General features: G+C 41.3%; 1 protein-coding gene across 14 annotated transcripts in view; it reads left to right on the plus strand.

The window, feature by feature from the left end:
- LOC111561429 overlaps window positions 1-27,199 on the plus strand; it is a 263,855-nt gene that overhangs the window by 205,923 nt on the left and 30,733 nt on the right. For 6 of the 14 annotated variants that reach the window (XR_006601022.1, XR_006601026.1, XR_006601039.1 and 3 more), the window contains one exon: window positions 26,294-26,379. The exons of the other annotated variants lie outside the window; for them this stretch is intronic. The gene's annotated coding sequence lies outside the window, so the exon portion shown is untranslated. The remainder of the gene's footprint in view (window positions 1-26,293; window positions 26,380-27,199) is intronic. 14 annotated transcript variants of the gene reach the window in all.

The raw sequence follows: 27,199 nt of genomic DNA on the forward strand, positions 1-27,199 counted from the left end.
CATGTCTTTTCTCTTTATTTTTGCATATCTATTACTGGTTTTTGATTTGTGATTACCATTAGGTTTGTACGTAACATCTTATGCAGATAACAGTCTACATTAAGTTGATGGTCACTTAAGTTTGAACCCATTTCTTACTGTTCTCCACTGCCCACTGTTTTAGGTATATGGTGTTATACTTTACGTCCTTTTATTTTGTGACTTTTTTGACTGATTTTTATAGATGTACTTCTTTTTACTGCTTTTGTGTTTCCTACTTTTCTTACTCCTACTTATGGTCTTTCCTTTCCACTCAAAGAGTCCCCTTTAACATTTCTTGTAGGGCTTCTCCCACTAGACTATAAACTCTACCAAGGCAGGGATTTTGTTTTGGTTTGGTTTGCTGTATCCCTAGTACCTAGAACAGTGCCTGTTACACAGTAATAGTTGAAGAGTATGTTGTTTCCTCAGAAGGGAAAGCATGTAGAGTGAGTGACTATCAGGCCTCCCCAAGGCATTTTCAGGGTGCAGAGAAGTTCATGATCATTGGGATCCCAGCTGCGGGCCTGCTTCATGGGTGATCACTGCCTGCTAATTATTCAGGAGAAAGATAGCTGAATTATGGTAGTGCCTGAATTATGGTAGTGCTTGTAAAGTGCAGCAATTTTCTTTTTTTCCCTTTTTTTTTTACCTTTATTTATTTTTGAAAGACAGAGAAAGAGCACCAGCAGGAGAGGGGCAGAGAGAGACACACACAAAGAATCTGAAGCAGGCTTCAGGCTCTGAGTTGTCAGCACAGAGCCCAATGTGGGGCTCAGACCCACGAACCTTGAGATCATGACCTGAGCTGAAGTCAGATGCTTAACTGACTGAGCCACCCAGGTGCCCCAGCAATTTTCTTAAAATTGGTTAATGTGAGTGTTAGAAGGGGGTGAATCTTACAAAATTTCAGACTTCAGTCTTACGGGAGTTTATAGAAGAACTTTCACATAGAAAAATGAAATCCAAAATTCTTTTTTAAGAAATCATTTTCCTCCTCCCTCTTATGATTTTTGAACTTTTTTTTAAATATTTTTTTAACGTTTATTTATTTTTGGGACAGAGAGAGACAGAGCTGAACAGGGGAGGGGCAGAGAGAGAGGGAGAAACAGAATCTGAAACAGGCTCCATGCTCTGAGCCATCAGCCCAGAGCCTGACGCGGGGCTCGAACTCAAGGACCACGAGATCGTGACCTGGCTGAAGTCAGACGCTTAACCGACTGAGCCACCCAGGCGCCCCTGATTTCTGAACTTTTTAATGTCATGTTTGACCTCTGAGGGAAAAAAATAGGGAATTAAATGAAAACAAGAGTCAGTTTCAGTTATTTTGAAGGCGTTGAGATTATTTTGGACTCTAACACTAAAATAGGATAAAAACTTAGAGGCTTCACCTTCAGTATAGTTTCTTTGGAATCAAATAGTTTTCCCTCCTACGCCAGAGGGACTGAAAAGGTCCAGGTAGTATGCAAGGATCCAGGTATAGGTATTGGATATGTCTTTTTTTGTGCAATTAACAGCACACTACGTGTAATGAAATTTAGGAATAAGGGGAGTAGGGGTTGTAAAGACATTGCCCATTTTAGCCTGGATTGTTAATTTCATGAAGCATATATTACCGATGGGATCATTAACACCTTGTTTTATGTCTGACCCTAAAGCAAAGTAGAAACACATTTCCAGCCTATAGAACCGACAGGCTGTTTTTAAAGAGCCAACTCCTGGGGCGCCTGGGTGGCTCAGTCGGTTAAACGGCCGACTTCAGCTCAGGTCACGATCTCGCGGTCCATGAGTTCGAGCCCCGCATCGGGCTCTGTGCTGACAGCTCAGAGCCTGGAGCCTGTTTCAGATTCTGTGTCTCCTTCTCTCTCTGACCGTCCCCCGTTCATGCTCTGTCTCTCTCTGTCTCAAAAATAAATAAACGTTAAACAAGAAAAAAAAAAAAGAGCCAACTCCTAAAAGCAGGTAAAAATAGAGCCTTCCTTTCACACCACCAAGATGGCAGCTGTGTGGGTGGAAGGTGCATTGTTAGTTGATGGCATACCGGGAGATAAAGTAACTGTTTCTTAAGAGGAAAAAGAAAGCAGACAGATACTGAGAAAAAAAAAATCCAGGAGTTCTGTGTAAACACACTTTTACAGCTTTACTTCTCAAGCTGGCATGACAGGGCTTAGCTGGAATTTGAGGAAATAGAAACCACCTCCCCGCCCCCGACCCAGGAGATGAGAGAAAAACAAAGCTAGCCATTTTGACATTACCAGCTAAGACCTCTAAAATTCTGGGACTCTGCCTTCTGCATGTTTTCTGTGGAAAACTGTGTGAGTTATAACAACTTAGAATGAATAGCCATAATTTATCTGTTGCTAGCTTGCTGAGGGCTAGGCACCAAGTTAACCATCTAGCCATCTTCTTTAGCCTTCAAAATGACTAATGTTAATAGGTCGTACTCCCATTCTAGAAATGACAAACTCCTATCTGTTAAAAGTTTAGAGTAGTTAGATTATTTGCCTGAGGTTATATAGTAGAACTAGGCTTGAGCCCAGATCTATTTATCTCTGAACTCTGTGTGTTTAAACATCCTGCCATATTGCCTATCACATTGCTTCTCAACCTTTCCAAATCTAATCCCTTAATAGTGGATATTTTAAATATTCCTTTATTATTCTAAAATAATGTCGTAGATATTGTTGACTACTTTATAATTTTGAGAAACACCCAGAATTCTGAGTATAAGAAAAAGAGAAGAAAGGAATAGATTTTACAATAATATGTTATTCAAATACCTAAATGAGCAAGCTTGACTACATTAGAAGGTACAGTAAAATCATCAGGTGCTTGTATGTATGTGGAGAATCATTATGAATACAAACATCATTAGCAGTGTTATAATGGGTAACATGGATTTTTGAAATAGAAACCACTTCTTGCTCAGACTCAGCAAAACTTAGTGCAACCTACCTTCAACTTATACAATAGCTGCATTCTTGGGTAATTTAATAAAAATGAAAGTCTAAACTCTCCCCCCCCCCATGTTTTCTGTTCATATGAAAAGCATATTTTGGTTATATAAGCTCAGCTGATGATGAACATGAATGCTGGGGTGTCTGGGTGGTTCAGTTGGTTGAGCATCTGACCAGCTCAGGTCATGATCTCACAGTTTGTGAGTTCAAGCCCCACATCAGGCACTGCGCTGACAGCTTAGAGCCTGGAGCCTGCTTTGGATTATGTGTCTCCCTCTCTCTCTGTCCCATTTGTATTCTGTCTCCGTCTCAAAAATAAATAAACATTAAAACAAATTTAAAATAAGTAAACATGAATGCTAGTTGGGGCATTTGAATGCCAAGAGATGCAGGACTCCTACCAGCTAAATGCCAAAAGCAAATCGAAAACCCCATGAAACATACCACCACAAATTTTTCACAACATTCCCTAAGCGGCAGTACCACCCCGTTGAAGAACTATTGGCAAAATTCAGACCAATTTTAGAGTTCAGACCACTTTGTTAAGACGAAAATTACTGCCATCCAGGGCTCTGTGAAAATACAGTGTAAGATTTCTAATTCAAGAAATTCAGATCCAAATATCTAATGCAACTCCTCAGATCCAAATCTCCCATCTTTTCTCACATTCATTAAGGTCAGCCAGACCAAGCAAGCACACTCATGTTCTCCTAAGACAGATGGACACCTGTGAAACACACACACACACACACACACACACACGCTTGCCCCTAATCAGCTTAGGTCTTTCCAGCTACTTGATTAAGGAACTAAAGGTATATTCACCCTAATACAAGTTACCAGATCTAATTACATATATTCCAGAACCATTGATTATCTTAATGTCTACATTTACTGCAGCCCCTCTGACTGGTGTAGAAATGCGCTTTGTAAAAAGTCTAAAAGTAACAAATTAGTAAAAGATACACTTGTAAACACGTGTAAGTACTAGTCAAGGGCGTACAGTGATTTCCATCCCACTCTTTTTTGTTCTTGGATAGCCTAGAAGATGGAGCTAGTTTTTGCTCACCAAATATTCCATGTGATTCACTATCATTTTTCAGCCTTCCTTGTAGCTAAAACAGGGGCTGCGTGACTAATTTTGCCTAAGGCTGGGAGTAGAAATGATGTATGTCACTTCTAGGGTGAGTCCTTAACAACAGCTCTGACTTCATCCTCTCGGATTCCTCTGCCACAGCAGATAAGGAAGCTGAGTTTTCTAGATGGCTCAGCTATAAGTTGGTGGGTGGAGCCCCCGGCCCTGAGTGACTGTATGCAGCAGAGTTCGTGACCCACCCTGGACATTTAGCATGAGCAAAAAATAAAGCTGAACAAAAACAAAGCCCGCTGAAATTTGGGATTTTTTTTTTAACTTGCTGGCCTTCCGTGCCTGATATATGCACTTTGTTAATCATTAGAATGTGTATGAAGGAGCTAGTGTCCTGAACCCCTTCTTCTATACTGTACTTCTGCATCACATTTCACGGAGGTATGTTACAAATGCCAATAAATCTGATCTGAACTATTATCTTAAAGAAATATGTTTTATTTTTATGGACTAATTCTTATTTTTACAAAGCTTCTTCACTTATGTCATTGATGATTGGCTTTGATGAAAGAGGCATGTAGGATACATTCTTAAGGGGTAAATTGTTACTAATGTATAATCGACCATCTTGAGGAATTTCCCTGTAAGATTTTACAACCTTTTGAAGTAAATTACCTTGTGGCAAAGTTACTCAAATCTTTTGGAGCTCAAAATCTTTTCAGTGATCATAGTCATCAGTTTTACAGAAAAACTACAGAATATATCATAAAACCATGTATATAATTGTTATTATGTTAAATCATTTTCATTTCCTTCCGGAGGTAGTTTCTTCTCTGATGTTTAAAACAGTGTGACCCAATGGAAACAACATGAGCTTTGGAGTCCGTATTATATAGACTTTAGGAAGTAAAGAAATTAACTTTCTTATCTACCTGAAAAGTTCATGGATTCTCTGGGTTTAGGGATGTCTGGATTCAGACTCTTAGAAGATATCATTAAGACCAGTTTCTCTCCATCTCTTATCTCTGATTTCTACTCTCATCTTTGTTCTCATCTTTAAGCAGGCTATCTCCTTTTAGTAGCAAGAGGTTACCAGCTATGGGCATTTGCCTTCAAAATCCCAGTGCAGCAGAAAAAAAGAAAAAAAAATTCCTTCCTCTCTTTTATTGTCTCCAGAAAAAGCCATGCATTTCTCTCTGATAGACTGTGGTCATGTCATCTGACACTTCTGGCCACTATGCCCAGGAGGACACCGTGACTTGATCAAGTGTGCCAGGGTCCCACAGGAACCCTGGGAGCGGCAGAGTCAACCCATCCGAACCATGAGAGGCACGAATGCTGGACAAGCAAAGCCGACACACTTCCACTGCAGATGCAGACACATCTGAGTTTGCAACCTCTCAGGACAGTTACTATGTCCCTGACCTCGTGTAGATCATTTCTCCTTTCTGATCCTGAGGTTTTCCATCTCTGAAGTGGTGGGTTCTTGTGATGATGTAATGGGTAGAACACTGAAAAGCCCCTCATTCAAGGCAAATGACAGAGGAATTCCATAAATGGCAGCCCAAAGTCAGTTCACTTGGTATTAAATAACTGCATGAAGCATCGCACTGTTACGATTGCCATCATTGTTGAAAACCTTTAGGGCCTGGTTTTCTTCCTGCTCCACCCACTCGGAGAGAGAATCTTCTTGCTGGCTCAGTGAACCAAGGCAAGGTCATTAACATTACTAAAATTCACACCTGCGTTAGCTGCATCGAAGCAGCTGTGTTTATTATCATAACTCACCAATCTTTCCATGGTAATTTCTCACTTATTATCAAGAGGTGGGGAATTCTGTTTTCCTTGATTATAAATATAACCTCTATAGTTTCATCATGAAAAAAATTAATTTGACATCAGCCCTCCAGGGCATTCATTGTCTTTCTCTCTCTGGCTCTCATCAGCCTCTAGCTTTACGTTCAGCATTGTTTTGTTCTTCTACTGAATATACAATCTGAGACCTAACCGGAAACTGCCATTCCACTGGGCCTGATCCTTTATCAATAATAATGAGTTAATTTTTATAAAATAATCTCCATCACCAAGCTTTTAAAAATAGGACTTGAGCAGCTCCTCATTAATCTTTGTAGGGTAGATTAGAGTTTCTTCTGAAACTTCATAGTTAGTCAACAAAATACACATTTAACATCTAACTACAGCCATTGCTTTTTAGGAACTTGGTTCCATCTCTTCCTACTGGGGTGGATAAAAGGGTAAGGAGAAAGCTAAGGTCTACCTCCCCCAGATTTCTTCACAGCAAAGCTTCTGGATGTGATTTAGGTGCCAGTCAGCCACACTCATGCAAGACTTGGGATGTGGCAATGAAGAGAACGCTACATTTCTGCCTCTCTTGTGGCAAAAGCTCAGGTTGGAGGGCTCATGGTCCCCGTGACCACACAACTTGTGTGCATGGTCATGGTGGCAGCCTCATGATTTTAGACCGCCACCTGACCGTGGCAGCGCTGCTCTGGAGCTGGTGGCTTTCTGGTTGCAGGAGAGGCAGCAGATCTCTGGGTAGCCCAGATTCTACTGCGTGATTTAGAGTCATCCCTGAAAACCCATCCAAGAGTCTTAATTAACCATCTCAGTGATTCTGAAGCCGTTTAATAAATTGTAATAAATTTCATCCTGCTCGAACTAGTAACAGTGGATGCTCTTCTCTGCACCTTAACTCAAATTTCATTAAAAATTTGTCTTCGATTCTCTAGATCCTTCATCTATCTGTCAAATTGCAGTTTGAGGCAGGAATCGATATATCTCTTTCCTAAAAAGTAAGGAAAATTCTCATATAATTCTCATCACAGGGCCCATGATTCCCTTCTAATTCAAAATTCTGATCTCTGTAGACTTCTTAATGATAATATGAATGTAAAGGAGCTTTTGAAGGAAGAGAAACAAACAAACAAGCAAATCAGTATGTGAGAAAGTGTTTGTGAACCGGCATTAATTAAAAGTGATAATTTCAGGGGGTGCCTGGGTGGCTCAGTTAGTTGAGAATCTGACTTTGGCTCAGGTTATGATCTCATAGTTTGTGGGTTTGAGCCCCATGTAGGGCTCTGTGTTGACAGCTTCGAGCCTGCTTCAAATTCTTTATCTCCCTCTCTCTCCACTCCTCTCCCGCTTGCACTCTGTCACTCTCTCTCTTTCAAAAGTAAATAAACATTTAAAAGTTTTAATAAAAAAGTGATAGTGTCAGATACAACTAAGATATTTGAACCTGTATTTTTTTTTAACTTTTTTAAATGTTTATTTATTTTTGACAGAGAGAGAGAGAGAGAGAGAGAGAGAGAGAGAGAGAGACAGAGCTTGAGCGAGGGTGGGGCAGAGAGAGGGAGACAGAATCCAAAGCAGGCTCCAGGCTCTGAGCTGTCAGCACAGAGCCTGACGCAGGCTCGAACTCACAGACTGTGAGATCATGACCTGAGCCAAAGTCGGATGCTCAACCGACTGAGCCACCCAGGCGCCCCTTGAACTTTTAAGTCCAAATTCTACAACTTGTAAGTCACTGAGAATGAATCTATCATTTTTCAGTCCAATAGTTGACTTTCTAATAATGTGTCAATTGTAATAAGATACTTCCCTAAAATTGGCTGTTCTAATTAATTAAATATGGCAAAGGTCAGAAGGAGGAAGTTCAGGGAAGACTGTTAAAGAAATACACTGTATTGATATGTCAGTTTTTGCAAGAACTCAGACTGTTAGTTCAGAGGAGAAATCCTATTTGTACATCAACCCTAAGAAGCCTCAGAACTGATAAATAAGGCCCCAAAGACCAGATAAAGCTTCACAAATAAACTGGAGAGAGAAAACTAGTGCCATTCATTGCATAGTGCTGTGTAGACAGCTCACTCTGAAATAGGAAAAGGTTGAGGATTCTGAGCACTCTTATGGATTTCTGATCTATAGCAGAGATCCTCTTTAGCGTGGTACCAGAAGGTGTCCCTTAATTACTTTCTCACCTACTTCTGGGGAATTTGTCCCAATTTCCCTGAGGGTATGGAGAGTAATAAAAAGGGAAGCAATTACCATTTGAGAAAAATCTAATCAATAGCTGGATCACTGTGTCAGCTGTGGAACAAGAGGAAGAAAGAGAAGCCAGAATGAGGGTTCTAGAAGTCAAGAAGAAAAGTGAATGCAGCAATTTGCTGGCCGTTCAGTGATTCTACAGGAATTTCAATAGACATGTGAGGGCAGAAGCTGTATTGCAGTGGCTTGAGAAGTAAATGGAGTGTGAGGAATGGAGACATAAATACATGCCCTCTGTTCAGGAAGATGATAGTTAGAGAATGAAGGGACAGTAAGGCATTGTGTTGAGTAAATTCGAGTATGTTCCTTCAGGGAGAAGAAGCAGGAAGAAAGAGATAACAAACTTACAAGTGCAATGAGGATAAAAAATATTTCTATGAGAGTACTACCCTCCTCTTTTCCTTCACTCTACCTTCAATGTCAAATGTGGGTGTTACCTGTTTCATGTCCCTACCACTGCCACATACCTGGACCTTATTATATGGGTTGTACAAATTGGGTAAGAAAACTCAAGAAACCAGGATGAGGGATTTGTGTTTTGTTTGCATGAATGAAAGGAAAAAAAATGAGAATAGAAGAAGGCTGTACACATGGGGGAAACTGAAAGAATATTGTCAAGAGAGGAAGCTAAGGAAGAGAGTTTACAACACAGTATAGTATGGGGGAAAGAGAAAGAGATTTTGAGAAATATTGCCGTGGATTGTATGTCCTTGCAAATTGTTTGATGGGTACAAGTAAATAGTGGAATTACTCTAAGATCTTAGTGATAGACTCTAGGACACAGGATGTATGAGCCATGTCACTGAACTAAGTCTCTGGCAGTGTTCCAGTTACTAAGGCAAAATAACAGCCCCAAACTTAGTGGTATAAAATAGTCAAAAGTCCACTAAGGTTTTGTGGAAACTGTTTTGCTGAAAAAACTGTGAGCTCAGAATAAAAAGTCTTTGACTATTCCAGTTTTAAAACACTTTTTGAGTCCCTAAGCTTATATTAGCTCAAAATAGGCTGTATGGCTTTCTAGGAGGTTATAGTCCTTGATGCCTATTTCAGATGCAGCCATAGCAGATGACAGTCAAGAAAGAACTTCCTAAAGGGAAGATCCAGGGGCCATGAAGAATCATGAGCATAGGAGTGCTGGCAATGCTGACTCCACCATTGTCCCTTCATCTTACTTGTTTTCTCTGGATGACCTCTTTTGGGACTACATATTCCCGGCCCCTTGGAGATTAATATAGGTACCTTAAAAGTGCCCACGAAGGCTGGGATGGGGGGAGACTTGCTCTGGCCTTCCACGAATCTGTTAGAGATAACAAGGGCTTTCCACTTCCTAACACAGAGTTGGTACCACAAGCTCTAATTAAAGGTTCACTGTCAGGTACATGCAAACCCTTTGATCTCACTACATTTGCCCTCACTCTATCATCTGAGGACTAAGGTCTGGACTTTGTAGACCTTTGAGAATAACCGCAGCTACTGTGGATTGTCCTCCCTCAGATCCCCCCTCAATAAGTTACCCTGAATAAAACTCTGTGTATACTGTATGGAGTCACCTGCTTTGTTTTCCTGTCTCAAAGTGCCTTCTCCATTTGGGGGACACTTTACCGTGCCTCCCCCACCTTCTAACAATGGGCAAGGGAGTCCCTTCCAGAATGTAGAATCTAGGTCAAATCAAGGGAAATATACTAAGTCACAAGATACCTCACAAATATTGTAGGATTTTGTTATTGCTATGGACCAGAGACCACTGCATATTTTCCATACCTCATTTTTCTTTTCTGGATAGGAGTTTTATTAAAGCTGTTCTGTCTCTGATCAACCATTACATTTTGGGGTGGGGGTGTGAAGTGGCAGAAAGTCTGTCTTACTGGTTGAAAGGCAACCACAAAGCAGGAAAAATAATACTGGACTGGAAAGTGAGGAAGAAATAAAATTTTAATGTGTCAAGTCACTACAATTTTAGGATTTATTTGCTCAACAGCTAATGTTAATATGAGGAGTATGGTAGATACATGAAGAAATCATTGGTCTGTTTCAGTGATTGGTTTGGTTTCCCACCTAATGGTTTAAGCTTTTGATTGAGTATCTGTCCAAAAAAGACCGCAGTGTCTTTTTATTTTTCTAAGATTAATATGAAGATTAATTAGATTTCTGTGTTTGCAAGCTTTATTTACCCCAGTAAACAATGATGCAACTTAAGTTGTTAAATTCTTGCATTCATATATTTAACATGAATACTTACTGACTTAATTTGTTATATTTTATGGCACTTGAGTATGTGAATTATATGAGCTTAAGCAACATTTCCAAGCACAGAAAGAAGAAAATGCTTGATCGTAACAAATGAGTGTTCATCCTAGAAACAAATCGCATTCTGTTATTAGTAGCATCATTTCTACTCATTTACCACGATACAGATTGATTTTTATCGATCCCTTTAGCTGCCTTCCTGGAAACTCTAATGTCTCATTTCTGTGCTGTTTCACGTTTATCTCACTAGTGCCCAGCGAGATGCTTAACATATAGGAAGAGCCTAACTGATATTTGGGAAACTGAACTTAAATTTGAAAACTAGGAAATAACAAGTGATATAGGAGAAGTCAAAATCCTTTAGGTATTTATTTGCCCTAGAAATATCAGTTTTATTGATTTCCTGGAAAAGTCATTTTATAATTGAAAAGACATTTTTGCCAATGATTCATTTGAAACTTCATTTCATCCCATTAATCCCTTGGAGGTTTTTAGTTTTATGATTTAATATTCACAAGCACATGGATACTGAACCACAATGAAAGCTTTTAACTGGCTTTTCATTGTATAAAGATCTTGTAGGTGAATAAAAGTTATTTGATCTTAAAATTAAAAAAATCAGGGGGCACCTGGGTGGCTCAGTCGGTTAAGCATCCAACTTCGGCTCAGGTCATGATCTCACAGTTTGTGGGTTCTTGCCCCACATCGGGCTCTGTACTGACAGCTCAGAGCCTGGAGCCTGCTTCGGATCCTGTGTCTCCCTCTCTCTCTGCTCCTCCCCAACTTACATTCTGTCTCTCTCTCTCAAAAATAAACATTAAAAACATTAAAAAAAAATTTTTTTTAAATCATTAAAATCATTGAAAACACTAATGCCATGTTTTGTCTTCTTAAGCCATTTTGAGATCATTTCAGTCCTCATTCTTCAAGGCAACCATTAACAATCCCATTGAACACAACAGGGAGCCAAGGTTAAAATGATTTATTCCATGCCATTTTGCAGCTGTGGCAAGGCTAGGCTAAGAGACTGAAGCTCTCAGCAGCTCTCCTCTGCCTCCCACTCTCTCCCTGGCGCCTAATGCCTAACAGCTGCATTAACTCACTGGTGTCATTTAGTGCATTGAAGGATGATTTGCTTTTCTCAGCGTGCCTAGTGCATCAACAGATGCCCTTTTGACCTTAAGATTTCACAGTACCTTTGCAGGTACCTGACTTCCTGTGAGTGACAGGTGCTAGAAGAACAGAACAGCACGCACCTCAGTCGTACAAAGCCTGGTCTCTGACCCACCCGCTCTGTGTTTTCTTTCACCCAAGCCATCTCACATATTACAACAAATTGAGTTGGCATTGCAGAGTGTTTTCACTATGTCACCTGCTAGGATTATTCCAAAACAACCCCTCTGTCTCTCCTTTACACCAGCCGAAATAGAATATTCTGCTGCGAAACTTCATCCTCCCTCAGAAGGCAAAGGCATGATGTAATTGGCCATCACAAGGCCATTGCCGTAAACTAAATGTTTGTGTCCTTCCCAAGTTCTTGTATTGAAGCCCTAGTCTCCAGTGTGGTGGTATTTGTAGGTGGGGCTGTTGACAGGTAATTAAGGATTTGGAAGAGGTCATGGGAGTAGAGCCCCTGTAATAGATTTGGTGCCCTAATAAAGGGAAAAAGGGACCAGAGCTTGCATTCATTCTCTCTGCCGTGTGAGGATATAATGAGATTCTGTCAGGTCACTTCTATTAGCATTGTTCCCAGTTTAGGCTACTATATTTTCCCCCTGAACAGTATTTTGCCGTCAAAATAAAGTAATTGAGAGAGCCCCCATGGCAAGAAATACTTTGTAAAGACTTAAGTAGAGAGCAGCTCCCTCTTTTCAAAGGACACTTTTGAGGGTAAAACTCAAAAGCTTTTGCAATTTTTAGATCCATGGTGTTTGGTTCAAGAAATCTGGACTATGATCAGGAAATACAAATATTTCAAAAGTATCCCATATGATTCTGATCAGCTGTCCCAAAACTGCAGTATAAGAACTCATGTGTGTCTGTGTTTTCCCAGTGTTAGCAGTTTGGTATAAATAACTTCCATGCTTTATACCATGCTCATGGAAAAATATATTTATACTTGTTTAGAATTGTTTCATAATATTTTTAAATATTTTTTAATGTTTACTTTTAGAGAGAGAGAGAGAGAGAGAGAGTGTGTGAGCAGGGAGGGGCAGAGAGAGGGGGGGACACAGAATCCGAAGCAGGCTCCAGGCTCTGAGCTGTCAGCACAGAGCCCGACGCAGGGCTGGAACTCACAAACTGCAAAATCATGACCTGGGCTGAAGTCGGACACTTAACCGACTGAGCCACCCAGGCGCCCCTAAAAGTGTATTTTTTAAAAATATTATGCAACAAGTAGGGGCGCCTGGGTGGCTCAGTCGGCTAAGCGTCCAACTTCAGCTCAGGCTGTGATATCCCGGTTCGTGGGTTCGAGACCCATGTCTGGCTCTGTGCTGACAGCTTGGGGCCTGGAGCCTCCTTCGGATTCTGTGTCTCCCTCTCTCTGGCCCTTCCGCACTCATGCTCTCCCTCTCTCTATCTCTCAAAGATAAATAAAGGTTACAAAAATTTTTTTTAAATACAATATTATAGTCTAACTTTTCCTTTAACTTAGTATTTTCTCAGGGACTCACTTTCAGCATGCTTATATACACATACAAATAGGCTTCTCAGTATCAGCATTATTGATATTTTGGGCCAGATAATTCCATGTTTGGGGTGGCTGTCCTGTGCACTGTAGGGTATTTAGTGATATCCATGACCTCTACCCACTAGATGCCAGTAGAACTCAGCCCACTGTTGTGACAATCAAAAATATCTCCAGAAATCTATCCCCAATGTCTTTTAGGGAATAAAATCATTCCTGGTCGAGAACCTCGGATAGGGAGTAATCTATTCAACCATTCCTCTATCAATGGCAATACAGGCTATTTTCTGGACTTCTTCTCTCACTCTGCAATAACCACCCCCCCCCCCCCCCCGTACATGTATCTTTAAACAACATTGTTTCTGTTTCCATAGGGTAGATGCCCACAAACAAGGTTGCTGCAAAGTTGATGGGCATCCTCAGATAACTTTCCTAGGAGCATGCAGCAATTCACATTCCCAAAACAGTATCTGAAAGGGTCCCTCTGCTCTCCCCACCACTGGATATTGACTGTCTTTTTTTTTCTTTCCTATTTGCTAGTCAGATGCATAAAAATATGGTGTTCCAATATTGATTTGATTTTTAGTGACATGGTCACTTACTTATTGGTCCTTTGCTTTTCACGCTTCGTGAAACCTATCAAGTCCTTTGACTATTTTTATGGGTTATCTGTGTTTTTAATTTTCATCAGTTTGTTGGGACTATTTGTTAGGGATATTCGTTCTTTTTTTTTTTTTAAGTTTATTTATTCATTGAGAGAGAGACAAAGAGAGAGAGAGCATGAGGAGGGGAGGGGCGGAGAGAGAAGGAGAAAGAATCCCAAGCAGGCTCTGCCCTGTCAGTGAGTGGAGCCTGATTCAGGCTTTGAACTCAAAACCGAGAGATCATGACCTGAGCTGAAACCAAGAGTGGGGCACTTACCTGACCGAGCCACCCAGGAATATGAGTTCTTTTCCATAACTCTTAGAAATGGTTTGTTTGGTTGGTTTTTTGTTTGTTTTCGGTCAATAATTTGTCTTTTTATGCAAAAAAGGAGAGCAAAAAGTGGAAACGACTTGCTCAAGATGGCGCCTTCAGTTAAAGGTAGAGCAGGGACAGTTCGAGGATCTCCACTCAGGGTGTTCCCCTTACCCAGTGCTGCTCTGGGGGAGCTGCTCTTCTCTCTCTCCCTTCTCCCCTCCTCCTCCTCCATCTGTGCATGTTTACAGCCACTAGTAGAATCAATTTGAAAACACAGGGCAGCCAAAGTATAACAAAATACCATAACACAGAGTAACAGCCCTCGTGCCCCGAGCACATAATAATTTTCCTAGGTTGCCCTTGTATAGTAGTCCAAACACCTAAGCAGTACCTGGGGAGAGATTGCTCCCCCCTGGCACGTAGGCAGGGTACCAGAGATAGAGCAGATGGGGCTTTCCTGGCTGGGAATGCTGCCAGCTAACATTCAGGAAGGAGGTACACAGACAGTATGAGCAAGACAGCCAAGAGACTAATATGTTCAGATGGCATAATGCCTTTTCACAAACTGCTGGGCCATTTATCCATGGCAGACGGAAGTCTTTAGAAGCACTGCCTGCCACCTTAAGCATCATACCATTTTGAAATCCATTCCCTATAAGAGAATGAATGTATTAGGAAAACATTCCCTGAAATATCATCACATTTGGTAAAACTCTGTGTGTTTGGAAACAAACAACGACAACAAATTCTAAGGCTTTATTCTCTGTATTGAGACATTGAGCCTGACCTATGCTACAGACACGATTTGCAACACTGTTGAATATATCCTTGCAGGTGCAATATGGTGATCAAGAGTTTGTGTATTTAATAACACATTGGGAGGACTGGAAGTCAGATGGCCCATCTCTGTTGTGTCACTCCATTAGGCTTCAGTATGGCTGTGGGGAAGCCAGTCAGGGCATTAATGCTTGTTCATGCATGTGTCAATGCGATGGGAAATGTTAGCTTAGATGAGATGTGCTTTTTAGAAATGTATGTGGATGATTAGGCAGTGATTTTCAACCAGGATGGTGGGAGGTGGGTGGAGAAGGAATTTTAAAACTACACCTGTTGCCCAGGATTCATCCTGGTACATCCTTTTGCGAGGCATCCCATCCACCCCCACCTACGGTGACAATGAGGTAAGCCACTTATAGTTGGAAATGACGGTGTACCTCAGGTGAGTGGGCATGGAAAAAGATTGATAACTACTGATCTAAAAATTCAAAGATATTTCTTCAAGTGGGAATCAGCTCAGCAAATTCCACCCCCCAACCCTGGTCTCTCTCACACACACACACACACACACACACACACACACACACACCAGTGCTGCTATTAAAAGGAGGCTGTAGGTGGTACTGTGCTAAGTGCACTGAAGTGTACAAATGAAGTTTTTTCCCCCCATATACTTTTAGTCAACCTCCAGCCAACAAACATTAATAAGCCCAGCATTGTACCATTCACCATAGAGCCACCATAGGCTCTATTAGGTGGGAGGTTGTGTGCTGAAAAGGGTAAGACAGGATCCCTGTCCTGTGGAGGCTTCCAGTCTAGCAGAGGCACTTAGCCAAGGACACAAAGAGTAACCAGACAAAGCAGACTCTACAGCTGTACCTCCCACAGAAATTTCTGTGGAAACACCGAAATACTGGCGAAGCGGTAACGAAGAAAATATTCTTATAGACAGCTGAATCCAAAAGAGATGAAGAGAAATCTATGGCAGAAAAGTAAAGCAAGACCTCAAAGTGATTGCAGTTCACAGATACCTCAGGACAGGAAGGTGGACCCGGATGAGAGATCTGACGGCTGGGGCTTGGGTTGAGGACAGCTCTTTAACAAGTGTGCGGGAAGGAGAGGATAGGCTTGGGCCTCTGCCAGGGATCAAACCGCACCCAAGGCTGTTAGCAGAAAGTGGGGACTCTGGACAGCATCGCCTCAGAGATAAAGAGCAATTCACTTTCCCACTCAGAGAAAAGAGAATGAATTATGTCTTTTTCTAGGGCTTTCAGAGGAGGAAAAAGGTTCTGTGAGAAACCAAAATGTCATTTCTGTGTCTCTAAAAACAAAACTTGGGGCACCCGAGTGGCTCAGCCGGTTAAGCATCCAACTTCAGCTCAGGTCATGATCTCGTGGTTTGTGAGCTCCAGCCCCGCGTTGGGCTCTGTGCTGACAGCTCGGAGCCTGCAGCCTGCTTCCTGTGTCTCCCTGCCTCTCTGTCCCTCCCCTGTTCATACTCTGTCTATCTCTCTCTCTCAAAAAGTAAACATTAAAAAAATAAAAACCTTATTTCTAGGTAGGTGAACCCCTCTGTAGCATTCAGCAGAATCAGAACAAAAACTACTTTCACAATTTAGAGTAAATTTGACTCTTAAAGAAAAAAAGAAAGAAAGAGAGTAAGTGAACTCCTAAACCAAAACTACAAACTACACAAAATAACTATCCATCAAAAGTGAGACTCAGCAGAAACAAGAGATCAGAGGATTACAAGCCCCAAGAGCTGAGATAAAGAACATTTGGAAGGAGACCTCTTCAGAGAGGGGACAAGTGAGACGGTACCTTGGGATGATCAGAGAAGACCTGAGCTTGGAGAAGGGGTGATTGTGGTGGGCAGAGTTAAAAAAGACAGCATTTTTCCAGGTGAGAGACTCAAGTGAAATCTGGAAAACTTAAGGCATTTTCAACGATGATAACTACAGGATGAGGGAGAAATAGTGTTCTCGTATTTAGCAGACAAAAATGCAGGCTACCCAGATACCTTTGAATTTCAGGTAAACAACAATTTTTTTTTTTAATTTTTTTTCAACGTTTTTTTATTTATTTTTGGGACAGAGAGAGACAGAGCATGAACGGGGGAGGGGCAGAGAGAGAGGGAGACACAGAATTGGAAACAGGCTCCAGGCTCCGAGCCATCAGCCCAGAGCCTGATGCGGGGCTCGAACTCGCGGACTGCGAGATCGTGACCTGGCTGAAGTCGGACGCTTAACCGACTGCGCCACCCAGGCGCCCCAACAATTTTTTTTTTTTTTTAGTATAAGTATGCTCCATGAAATATTTGGGACATACTTACACTAAACATTCGTTGTTGACCTGTGATCCAACGCTAACTGCATGTTCTGCATATTAACCTGGCAGCCTAAGTAGAAAGCACCTTGACAAGTTTTAAGCATTAGGATTTGGCCATCCAAGTTCTATTTGAGGGTATGACTCGTGTAGAACGTAAAGAGGAAACCCATAAACTGCACACACTGAAGAATACAAGAGGAACGAGTAACACTGTGGTAGCGTCCCCTCCCTAAGGAAAGAAAACAACCTCAAGGCAACCAGGCTATATGCATGGGTGACATTCCTCATGACCTGTAACATAAGACCACTTAATCAGACTGCCTGTTTGTGCGTTACCATATATGGGAGCCAAAGAAGTAAAAAATATGTTAAAAACTACGCCATGTGGAGTTTGGGACTCAGTTCTTTGGGTACAAACGCAACTGTGGTGCCGGCAGGAATGAAGTTGCTTCCTGGAAGGAAAAGCCTGTGTGTCACCACTCTCTGCAAGAATCCTGTTACAACACCAGAATGATGATTTGCTTGGACCCACTGGGGAGGCAAATAACGTTATCAAAATGCAGATCAAGAATGGAAACCATAACCAAGAGATAAGGACTTAGAAAAGGCCATTTGCTTTTGGAGATGGGAAAGATAATGTTAACTTTTTAAAAAAAAAATTTTTAACGTTTATTTATTTTTGAGACAGAGAGCATGAACGGGGGAGGGTCAGAGAGAGAGGGAGACACAGAATCTGAAATAGGCTCCAGGCTCTGAGCAGTCAGCACAGAGCCTGACGCGGGGCTCGAACTCTCGGACCGTGAGATCATGACCTGAGCCGAAGTCAGACGCTCAACCGACTGAGCCACCCAGGAGCCCCGATAATGGTAACTTTTGAGGAATTAATCAGTGACAACTGCAGGTAGGAAGCCAAATCACAGGTATTTCAAGAATCAAAGAAAAGGAGGGGGGGTAATAAGGCCAAGTAATGTATTTATTTTGAAAGCTCAAAATAAAAATAAAGCTGATGTCTAGGAGAGAGCAGGAGATGTTCATAGAAAGAGCGGAAGGCCCTACAGAGGGCAAGATGGAGGACGTCCCTGGGAAGGTGGGACTGGCTGTTGCAGGTGGTGAATGAAGAGCACAGGTGGACAAGCCCTTCTGTTAGAGGGCAGCCATCCAGACACTTGCTTTCAGCCCAGGTTACAAAAAAAAAGTTTCAGTGATGCATAATTAGCATACAATAAACTGAACCTATTTAAAAGCATATCATTTGATACATTATAACATATGTCACAGCCGTGACCACCCATCACCACAGGTAAAGATCAAATCTGTCGACCCCCGAACTTTTCTTGTGCCCCTTTGTAATCACTCTCTCCTACCTCTATCTGCATCACCCATCCCCAGATAACCCCTGATCTCCTTCTTATAGGTTGGTTTGCATTTTTAAAATTTTATATAAATGGTATTATACAGTATTTATACCTTTTTCAAATCTCGCTTATTTCACTCAGAATAATTATTTTAAGATTTATGTGTATTGTAATGTTTACCAGCAGTCCATTCCTTTTATTGTTGGGTGCTGTTGCATTGTATGGACACTCTGAAGTTTGGTTATCCATTCACGTCTTGGTGGATATTTTTATTACTTCCAGAATTTTCCTTTTACAAGCAAAGCTGCTATACACATTCATGTACAGGTCTTTCTTTGCATGGCATATACTTTCATTTGTGTAAATAATACCAGGGCACTTGGGTGGCTTAGTTGATTAAGGGTTTGACTTTGTCCCAAGTCATGATCTCACGGTTTGTGGGCTCAAGCCCCATGTCGGGCTCTGTGCTGACAGCTCAGAGCCTGGAGCCTGCTTCAGATTCTCTCTCTCTCTCTCTCTCTCTCTTTCTCTGTCTCTCTCTCTCTCTTTCTCTGTCTCTCTCTCCCTCTCTCTCTCTCTCCCTCTGCCCCTCCCCTGCTCACGCTCTGTGTCTCTCTCTCACTCAAAAATAAATAAACATTTAAAATAAATTAAAAAATACATACATACATACATACATACATACATACATACCAAAGAGGGGAATGACTAGATCATCTGATGTGTACAACTTAAAAAAAAAAGAAAAAAAGAAAGAAACAGCCAACTACAAACAGACACATGGGAAGATGATCAACATCACTCATCATCAGGGAAATGCCAATCAAAACCCAATGAGATATCACCTCACACCTGCCAGAATGGCTAAAATCAATGGATAAGAAATAACAAGTGTTGGTGAGGATGTGGATTGAAAGGAGCCCGTGCCTTCTTGGCAAATAAATTTCTTCTTTAGTAAAGGCTTCTTAAATCTTTTGCCCTCCACCTTTTTTTTTTTTTTTTTTTTTTTTGAGAGAAAGAGAGAGGGCACAAGTGAGCAAGGGGCCAAGAGAGAGTATCCCATGAGGGGCAGAGAGAGAGAGACATGGAGAAAGAGAAACGGGGCTCATGCTCACGAATAACCGTGAGATCATGACCTGAGCCAAAGTCAAATGCTCAACTGACTGAGCTACCCAGGCACCCAAATCTTTTGCCCTTAAGTAAAAAAAAACCCAAAAGAACAACTGAGTTCTTTGCTTTCTTATTGAGTTTTGAAAATTCTTTGTGTATTCTAGATACAAGTCCCTCATGAAATCTATGATTATAAAATATTTTTCTGCCAGTTTGTCATTTGCTTTTTCATTCTCTTAATAGTACATTCTAAAAGCCTAAGGTTTTAATTTTGATGAAACCCAACTTATTGATTTCTTCTTTAATGAATCCTATTTTTGGTGTCATATGTAAGAAGACTTTGACCCAAGGTCACAAAACATTTCACCTATGTTCCTTCAAGAATATTCATAACTTTTGGGGCACCTGGGTGGCTCAGTCCGTTAACCATTCAAGTTCAGCTCAGGTCATGATCTCATGGTTCATGGGTTCAAGCCCCATGTGGGGTTCTGTGCTGACAGCTCACAGCCTGGAGCCTGCTTCAGATTCTGTCTCTGTCTCCCCCGATTGTTATCTCTCTCTCAAAAATAAAATAAACATTAAAAAATTTAAGAAAATAATATTTATAACTTTAGGTTTTACATTTAGGTCTATGATCCATTTTGTGTTATTTGTTATATATGGCGTAAGATATGGATTCAAGTTGATCTTTTTGCACATAGATAACCAATTGATTTTGCACCAGACTGTCAGCTTTTCTAGGCAATCTTTTCTCCACTGATTTGCCTCTATGCCTTTTTCTAGGATGTTTTCCATATCTGGGTAAGTCTATATCCAGGCTCTATTACATTTATTTATTTGTCTATCTTGACATCAATACCACACTGTCTTGAATATCATAGCTTTATAATAAGTCTTGCAGTCAGGGAGTGTTCTCAAACTTTGGATAGTCTATACATAGATAATTACATAGATACATGTCCTTCTTTTCTAATCTGAGTACATTTTATTTATTTTGTTTTCTTTTTCATTCACTGGCTAGAACTTTCAGTGCACTGTTGAACAGAAGTGGTGAGAATTGACCCGTTCCTCACCTTAGGGAGGAAACTTTCATTGAGTATGATGTTAGCTGTATGTTTTTCATAGATGTCCTTTATATGGAGTTGAGCAAGTTCCCTTCTAATCCTAGTTTGTTGAAAGTTATATTCCTAAATAGATGGTGGATTTTGTTAAATGCTTTTGTTTGGGTGAATTGAAATAATCGCTTGGCTTTGTTTTTAGTTTTTTTTAATATGAAATTTATTGTCAAATTGGTTTCCATACAACGCCCAGTGCTCATCCCAACAGGTGCCCTCCTCAATGCCCATCACCCACTTTCCCCTCCCTCCCACCCCCCATCAACCCTCAGTTTATTCTCAGTTTTTAAGAGTTGTTTTTAATTTGTGAATATGATGAATTATTTGATTGATTTTAAAATGATAAGTCCATCTTGCTTTCCCACGATAAACTCCACTTGGTCTTAATAGATTTCCTTTAATATATTATTGTATAATTTCACTTATATCACCCATAGCTCTTCTTAACTCTTTGAACATCCAAATCAGAGCTTTAAGACCTCTTTGCATTTTCTTGTCTATTAATTACTACATCAGTGGGTATTCTTTTTTTTTTTTCTTTTTAACGTTTTATTTATTTTTGAGACAGGGAGAGACAGAGCATAAACAGGGGAGGGTCAGAGAGAGGGAGACACAGAATCTGAAACAGGCTCCAGGCTCTGAGCTGTCAGCACAGAGTCCGACGCGGGGCTCAAACTCACGGACCGCGAGATCATGACCTGAGCCGAAGTCAGCCGCTTAACCAACTGAGCCACCCAGGCGCCCCCATCAGTGGGTATTCTTGGGCTTTGTTCTGGGATGCTGTTAAGTTCTTAGAAACAGTTTGATCCTTTTTGGATGTTGCTTTTAAGATCTTGTATGTGGGACTAGTCCAGTGCTCATCTAGGATTGATTATTCTTCGATACGAAGGCAGGATCCCCTGTATGCACCCCTCCATCTCCCCCCCCCCCCAGCCTCCCAGGAGGCTTTCCATCTGGCTGGTGGGAACAGGCATTGTTTCCTGTGGCTTGTGAGCCTCACATGCTCTTACCTCTAATCCTCTCAGGTGGTTCTCTCCCTGGCCTCAGGTGGTTTCCCACACGCATGTGGTGCTCAACTGAGTATTTAAGGGAATTCCTTTGCAGGTGTCTGTAGCTTTTCTGGTACTCTTTCCTGCAAAAGCAACGAGTCCTCAGTTCAGGAAGTCTGCCAGTGTCACCTGCAGTTCCCTACCCTGCATCACACCTTAGCAATTCTCCAGGCAGCTGGTTGGAGACAGGGCTCTCCCCATGTTTGTTTTTGTCCCCCAGGATCCACTGTCCTTCATGGCCTAATGTTCACTCTCTTGAAAACTGTCTTTTTCATATATTTTGTGTGGGTTTTGTTGTTGTTTCAGAAGGGAAGGTAAATCTAATTCCTGTTATGCCATCTTGGCTGGAAGTGGAAGTCCATGGTTTTTTTTTTTTTTTTTTTTTTTGAGAAAGAGAAAGAGAGAGAGAGAGAGTGTGCAAGCGGGTGAGGGGCAGATAGCGAGGGAGATAGCGGATCTGAAGTGGCTCTGTGCTGACAGCAGACAGCCCACTGTGGGGTTTGAACTCAGGAACCGTGAGATCATGACCTGAACCAGAGTCCAGAGCTTAAACGATTGAGCCACCCAGATGCCTGCATAGCATTTTTTTTTAAGGATGGTAAATTGTTTATTAAATACCATCTGGGGATGTGTGGGTGGCTTTCTTGGTTTTGGGTCAGGTCATGATCTCAGAGTTCATGAGTTTAAGCTTTGAATCGGGCTCCATGCTAGTGGTGTGGGACTCACTTCCTCTCTCTCTGCCCCTCCCCTGCTCTCTCTCTCTCTCTCTCTCTCAAAAATAGATACATAAACTTTAAAAAAATTTAAATAAAATAAGTATCATCTGGACTATTGGTTAATCGAACAATGTAGAGATAATCCCCAAACAGGCAGTATATCTTTATTTATGAAATCAGGTCAGTAGGGTAACCATATTATGTTGCTAAGTCTTGTGATGGCACAGGTGAAAGTTCATTCTGTTGTTCACACTATAAATCAGGATTTGTTTACCTCTAGCTTCTAATTATCATGGCCCACACGTTTATGTTTCAGCCATACTTTTGAATATAGATGCACATTTGTGACACAAAAATTTGGTAGGTGTGGGTATTTGCAAAGTTTCCAGATGATTCCAATGATTGGCCTGGCTGAACAAATCAGTACAGTGCAAAGCAGAGATTCTCACCCTAAGCACTACTAACATTTTGGGGTAGATTATTTTTGTTTTGCTTGGGAGAGAACTTCCATCCACTGTAGGATGTATAACAGCTTCCTAGACTCTACTCAGTAGATGCCTCTGCCCATCCCCAAACATGACAACCAAAAATGTTTCCAGAAATTTCCAACTGTCCCCAGGGGGGCAATATTGCCTCCAGTTGAGAAACACTCATGGAAATTAAATCCAGACCTTAAAACTGCTAGAGAACATAAACTACGTTTTATTTATTCCTACATTTCTAGCACTCAGGAGAATGCACTTAGTAAATGCCTGTGGTGTGAACAAATGGATGACTAACATGAATGAATGAATGTCATCAGTCCCTGTCTTATAGAACAAATATTCTCAAATCTCACTGCTCTTGTTAAGATGCAGATTCTCCAATTACACTCCCAGAGAGTCGTTTTGTACAGGCGGTGGGGCACAGGAATTTGCATTTAACTGGCACCACAGTGATTTCCCAACCAGAATCTGAGGAACCCCTGACTCTAAATACAATGATAAAAAGTATTTATTAGAGTGAAAACACCCACTCTCTTCCTGTAATTGTAATGCCAGTTACAAAGCTCTCGCCATTTTTATCCACCCTACGCAATAAGCATATGTAATTTCAGAGACAGGTAAACAAATATTTGACCCTTCCACAGGTTCACGAAGAATTTGCTTTAAAGATATTCTGCTTAACCTGCAACTGTCCATTACATTACCATTTACCATGTGATGTTTACTTTAGGATAAAAACCTGAGTGTCGGTTTAGTATTCAATCTGACATCTTTACTGAAGGAGATCTCTGGGTAGAACCATCAACCACGGTCTCTAACCAGAGCAAGTTCTTGAACAGGTTCAGTCTCTGCATCAGTCACTTCTGTTCAGAATTTGATTGAACAGAGCCCTTCAGTCCCAGAGGCAGATTTCGATCCAGACCTCTGACCCAGTTTCTATGCTGACTATATCATAAGGTTGAAGGGTCAGGGAAAGCATATGAAAGGTAAAGATTTTAATGATTATCTGTTTCTTTTTAAAATTCAAGTGAATTCCAACAGACTAAAAAAAAAAAAAGACTATTTCTTTTTTTTATTTTATTTATTTATTTTTTCAACGTTTATTTATTTTTGGGACAGAGAGAGACAGAGCATGAATGGGGGAGGGGCAGAGAGAGAGGGAGACACAGAATCGGAAGCAGGCTCCAGGCTCTGAGCCATCAGCCCAGAGCCTGACGCGGGGCTCGAACTCACGGACCGCGAGATCGTGACCTGGCTGAAGTCAGACGCTTAACCGACTGCGCCACCCAGGTGCCCCAAGACTATTTCTTAATACCTGCAACTGTCAAGAGACCCTATATACGAAAGAATATTCACATATTTTGGCTTGGTATAATAATTTTCCAGCAACACAGATAGCTTTGATCAGAGGCTTGGTTTACTTTACTCCTGTAAAGTTCTTTTTGGAAAAAATTTGCATCTTAGGAGTTGTTTGCCCACCCATCTAAGAGCTTTTAGAGAAGAAAGGGGCCTTGGGGCACTTCATAGACTCACTAGGTGCAGTGCATTCTACAAGTAATGGATCGAGGATTCAAAGAGGTAGATGCCTTCTGGGCATGGATTACCTTAGCAATGAAAGGGACCCATAGGATGGGGCACCTGGGTGACTCAGTTGGTTGAGCTTCTGACTTCGGCTCAGATCATGATCTCACCATTCATGAGTTCAAGCCCCACGTCGGGCTCTGTGCTGACAGCTCAGAGCTTGGAGCCTGCTTCAGATTCTGTGTCTCTCTCTCTCTACCCCTTCCCCGCTCATGGTCTGTCTCTCTCTCTGTCTCTCAAAGATGAATAAACGTTAAAAAAAATTAAAAAAAAGAAAGGAACCCATAGGAGTAAGCACCACTAATTTACTCAAATAATGATGTAATACGCATCAAAAAAGAATGCATTCTTGGTACATATATGGCTCAGAGCAATCACTTTGCACCCTTCTAGGAGGTACCTTGCAGGTGGTGAGAGCACCCTGCTGGTTGGCCCTCTCAGGGTAGTCTAGCTTAGAAATGTGCCTCCTTCTGGAGTGGAGAGAGCCACTGGACCATTTGCTGGCTCCACTCTGGAGCCTTTCCAGGGGTAATATTCAAAATACTTAACAATACTGAATAATCAGCATAGAAATGTACATTAGTAAATAAATCAAACATTTAAAAATTCTCTTCTGTTCCCTTATTCATCTAAACAATATAGCATACAACTGCACACCATGCAGTTTTGCAAATTATTCACTGAACCATTCTAATAGTTTGGAAATGTTTTGTTGAATTTTAAATATTGCAAGTGTGGTCTTCTGTCTGACCTGGCTGTCACAGGCTGATGCCCCCGTCAGAGCCACCCTTTGGTGAAAGGTTTGTATCAAACTCTGCTAAGAGCTTCCCTGTTAAATTGGTCATCTTTTGGTCCCTGCCTCTGGGGCTCTCTTGTAGTGTGCTATGCTCACTGCCCACACATCACAGCTAGGCACACACTTGATTCCAGTGCTTTCCAGACAATGGAGACTCAGAGAAACTATGTCCCAGGTTCTGTCAACAGTGGCACCCCACTTCCCATGTCACCAACCCCTCTGGCTGGGCTGCCACTCCAACAATGCTGGCTGACTCCCAGGCGGCAGGCAAGCCCTCATTGTCCCCGGCTGCCACTGTCACCTTGATCTCCATGCCACCAGGGCTGCCATCGGGTCCTGTCACCCGACTCTGCAGCTCGACACTGTCTCGGGTGAATCCCAGTTTCTATAAGTATGAAACTGTACTCCTCTTTCACGGTGCTGAATCCTCTCCACACGTCTGTTGATCAAATAGCAATTACATTCCAAAATTGCCTAACCCATAAAAGACCACCTCAGATGTTAATATATTCCATATCTCTATTATTACGTAGGTCACACTCCAACAGCAGGCCCATTTGTTAGTGGTCAAAGTGACATTGTACAGCAATCAGCATGAATTATTGAGTTGACATTAGAAATTATATTATTAATTACATCTGCTGCTCAGTTCAGCCTCTGTTCTATTCTTTAAAATTTTTTTTAAACGTTTATTTAATTTTGAGAAACAGAGCGAGAGCAGGGGAGGGGCAGAGAGAGAGGGAGACACAGAAACCAAAGCAGGCGCCAGGCTCTGAACTGTCAGCACAGAGCCCAAAGCGGGGCTTGAACTCACAAACCCTAAGATCATGACCTGAAGCAAAGTCAGAGGCTCAACCAACTGAGCCATCCAGGCGCCCCTATTCTTTACAGGAGGTGTGGAAGTACTTCAGTAATTTAGCAACTTACCCAACTTTCCCAACTATTTGCTTTTCAGCCTCTCAAAAGCGGACTTGCTGCCCTGAATTCCTTGAGGTACTATATGGAATCTGTCCTCATAGCCCGGCCTGAGTAAGATAAAAGGTAGTTTATTCATCAGGTCATAAGACCCAAAGCAAATCTAGTCAGAAGTCTCTAAGTGTATTTGTTTCTGGTTTCTAAAGTCTTTCCTTTGGGACAAGATGGAATATAAGTACATATTATTAAGTGATATAATTAATAATGAATATTTAAAGAACACATTTTTTATTAATGATTAACTTGCACAAAAGAAAATACTATGATTTCTCTAGGGGTAGGGACCATATCTTCTTATTTCCTCCTCTTCTTGCACTGTGTATAAGGCTTGCTATACTAATTGTGCAAACCAGATGTTTGAGTGAATGAAGGAATAAATAAATAAAAGGCTCTTCCTTAAGCTGGAAGCAGGGGGCTTGAGGATTATAGGAGAGTGCTCCATGGTGGAAATCGCCTGGGTTTTGGAGCCAGGAAGTTCTTGGCCAGAATCCCAGATTTAGCACTTGCCTGTTATATAGCTTAACTTCTATGGAGCCTCAGTTCGATATCTGGAAAATGAAGGTTATGTAGGTATAATAATATTTATATTGCAGAGTTGTCATATAAATGATAAATAAGGTACAAAAAACTCCAGGCACATAGTAAGTGATAACACTGTGGAAACTATCGTGTCACTCACATCATTCACTGAAAACATGAATCTGAAAGAGCAATTGAACCTATCTTAGTATATAAAGGAAGAGTATTCTCAGTATACTCTGAACTAATGGCAAAAACTAAGATGGAATTAACTAAGATGGACTACATCTATCATCTCCCTTTTTTATTAACGAAGAACTCTGTAACAGCTAAGATGAATCCCATAATTGAGTCAATATGCACCTTT

This window comes from Felis catus, chromosome A1 (genome assembly GCF_018350175.1).
Source record: "Felis catus isolate Fca126 chromosome A1, F.catus_Fca126_mat1.0, whole genome shotgun sequence".
Taxonomy (NCBI): Eukaryota; Metazoa; Chordata; class Mammalia; order Carnivora; family Felidae; genus Felis; species Felis catus.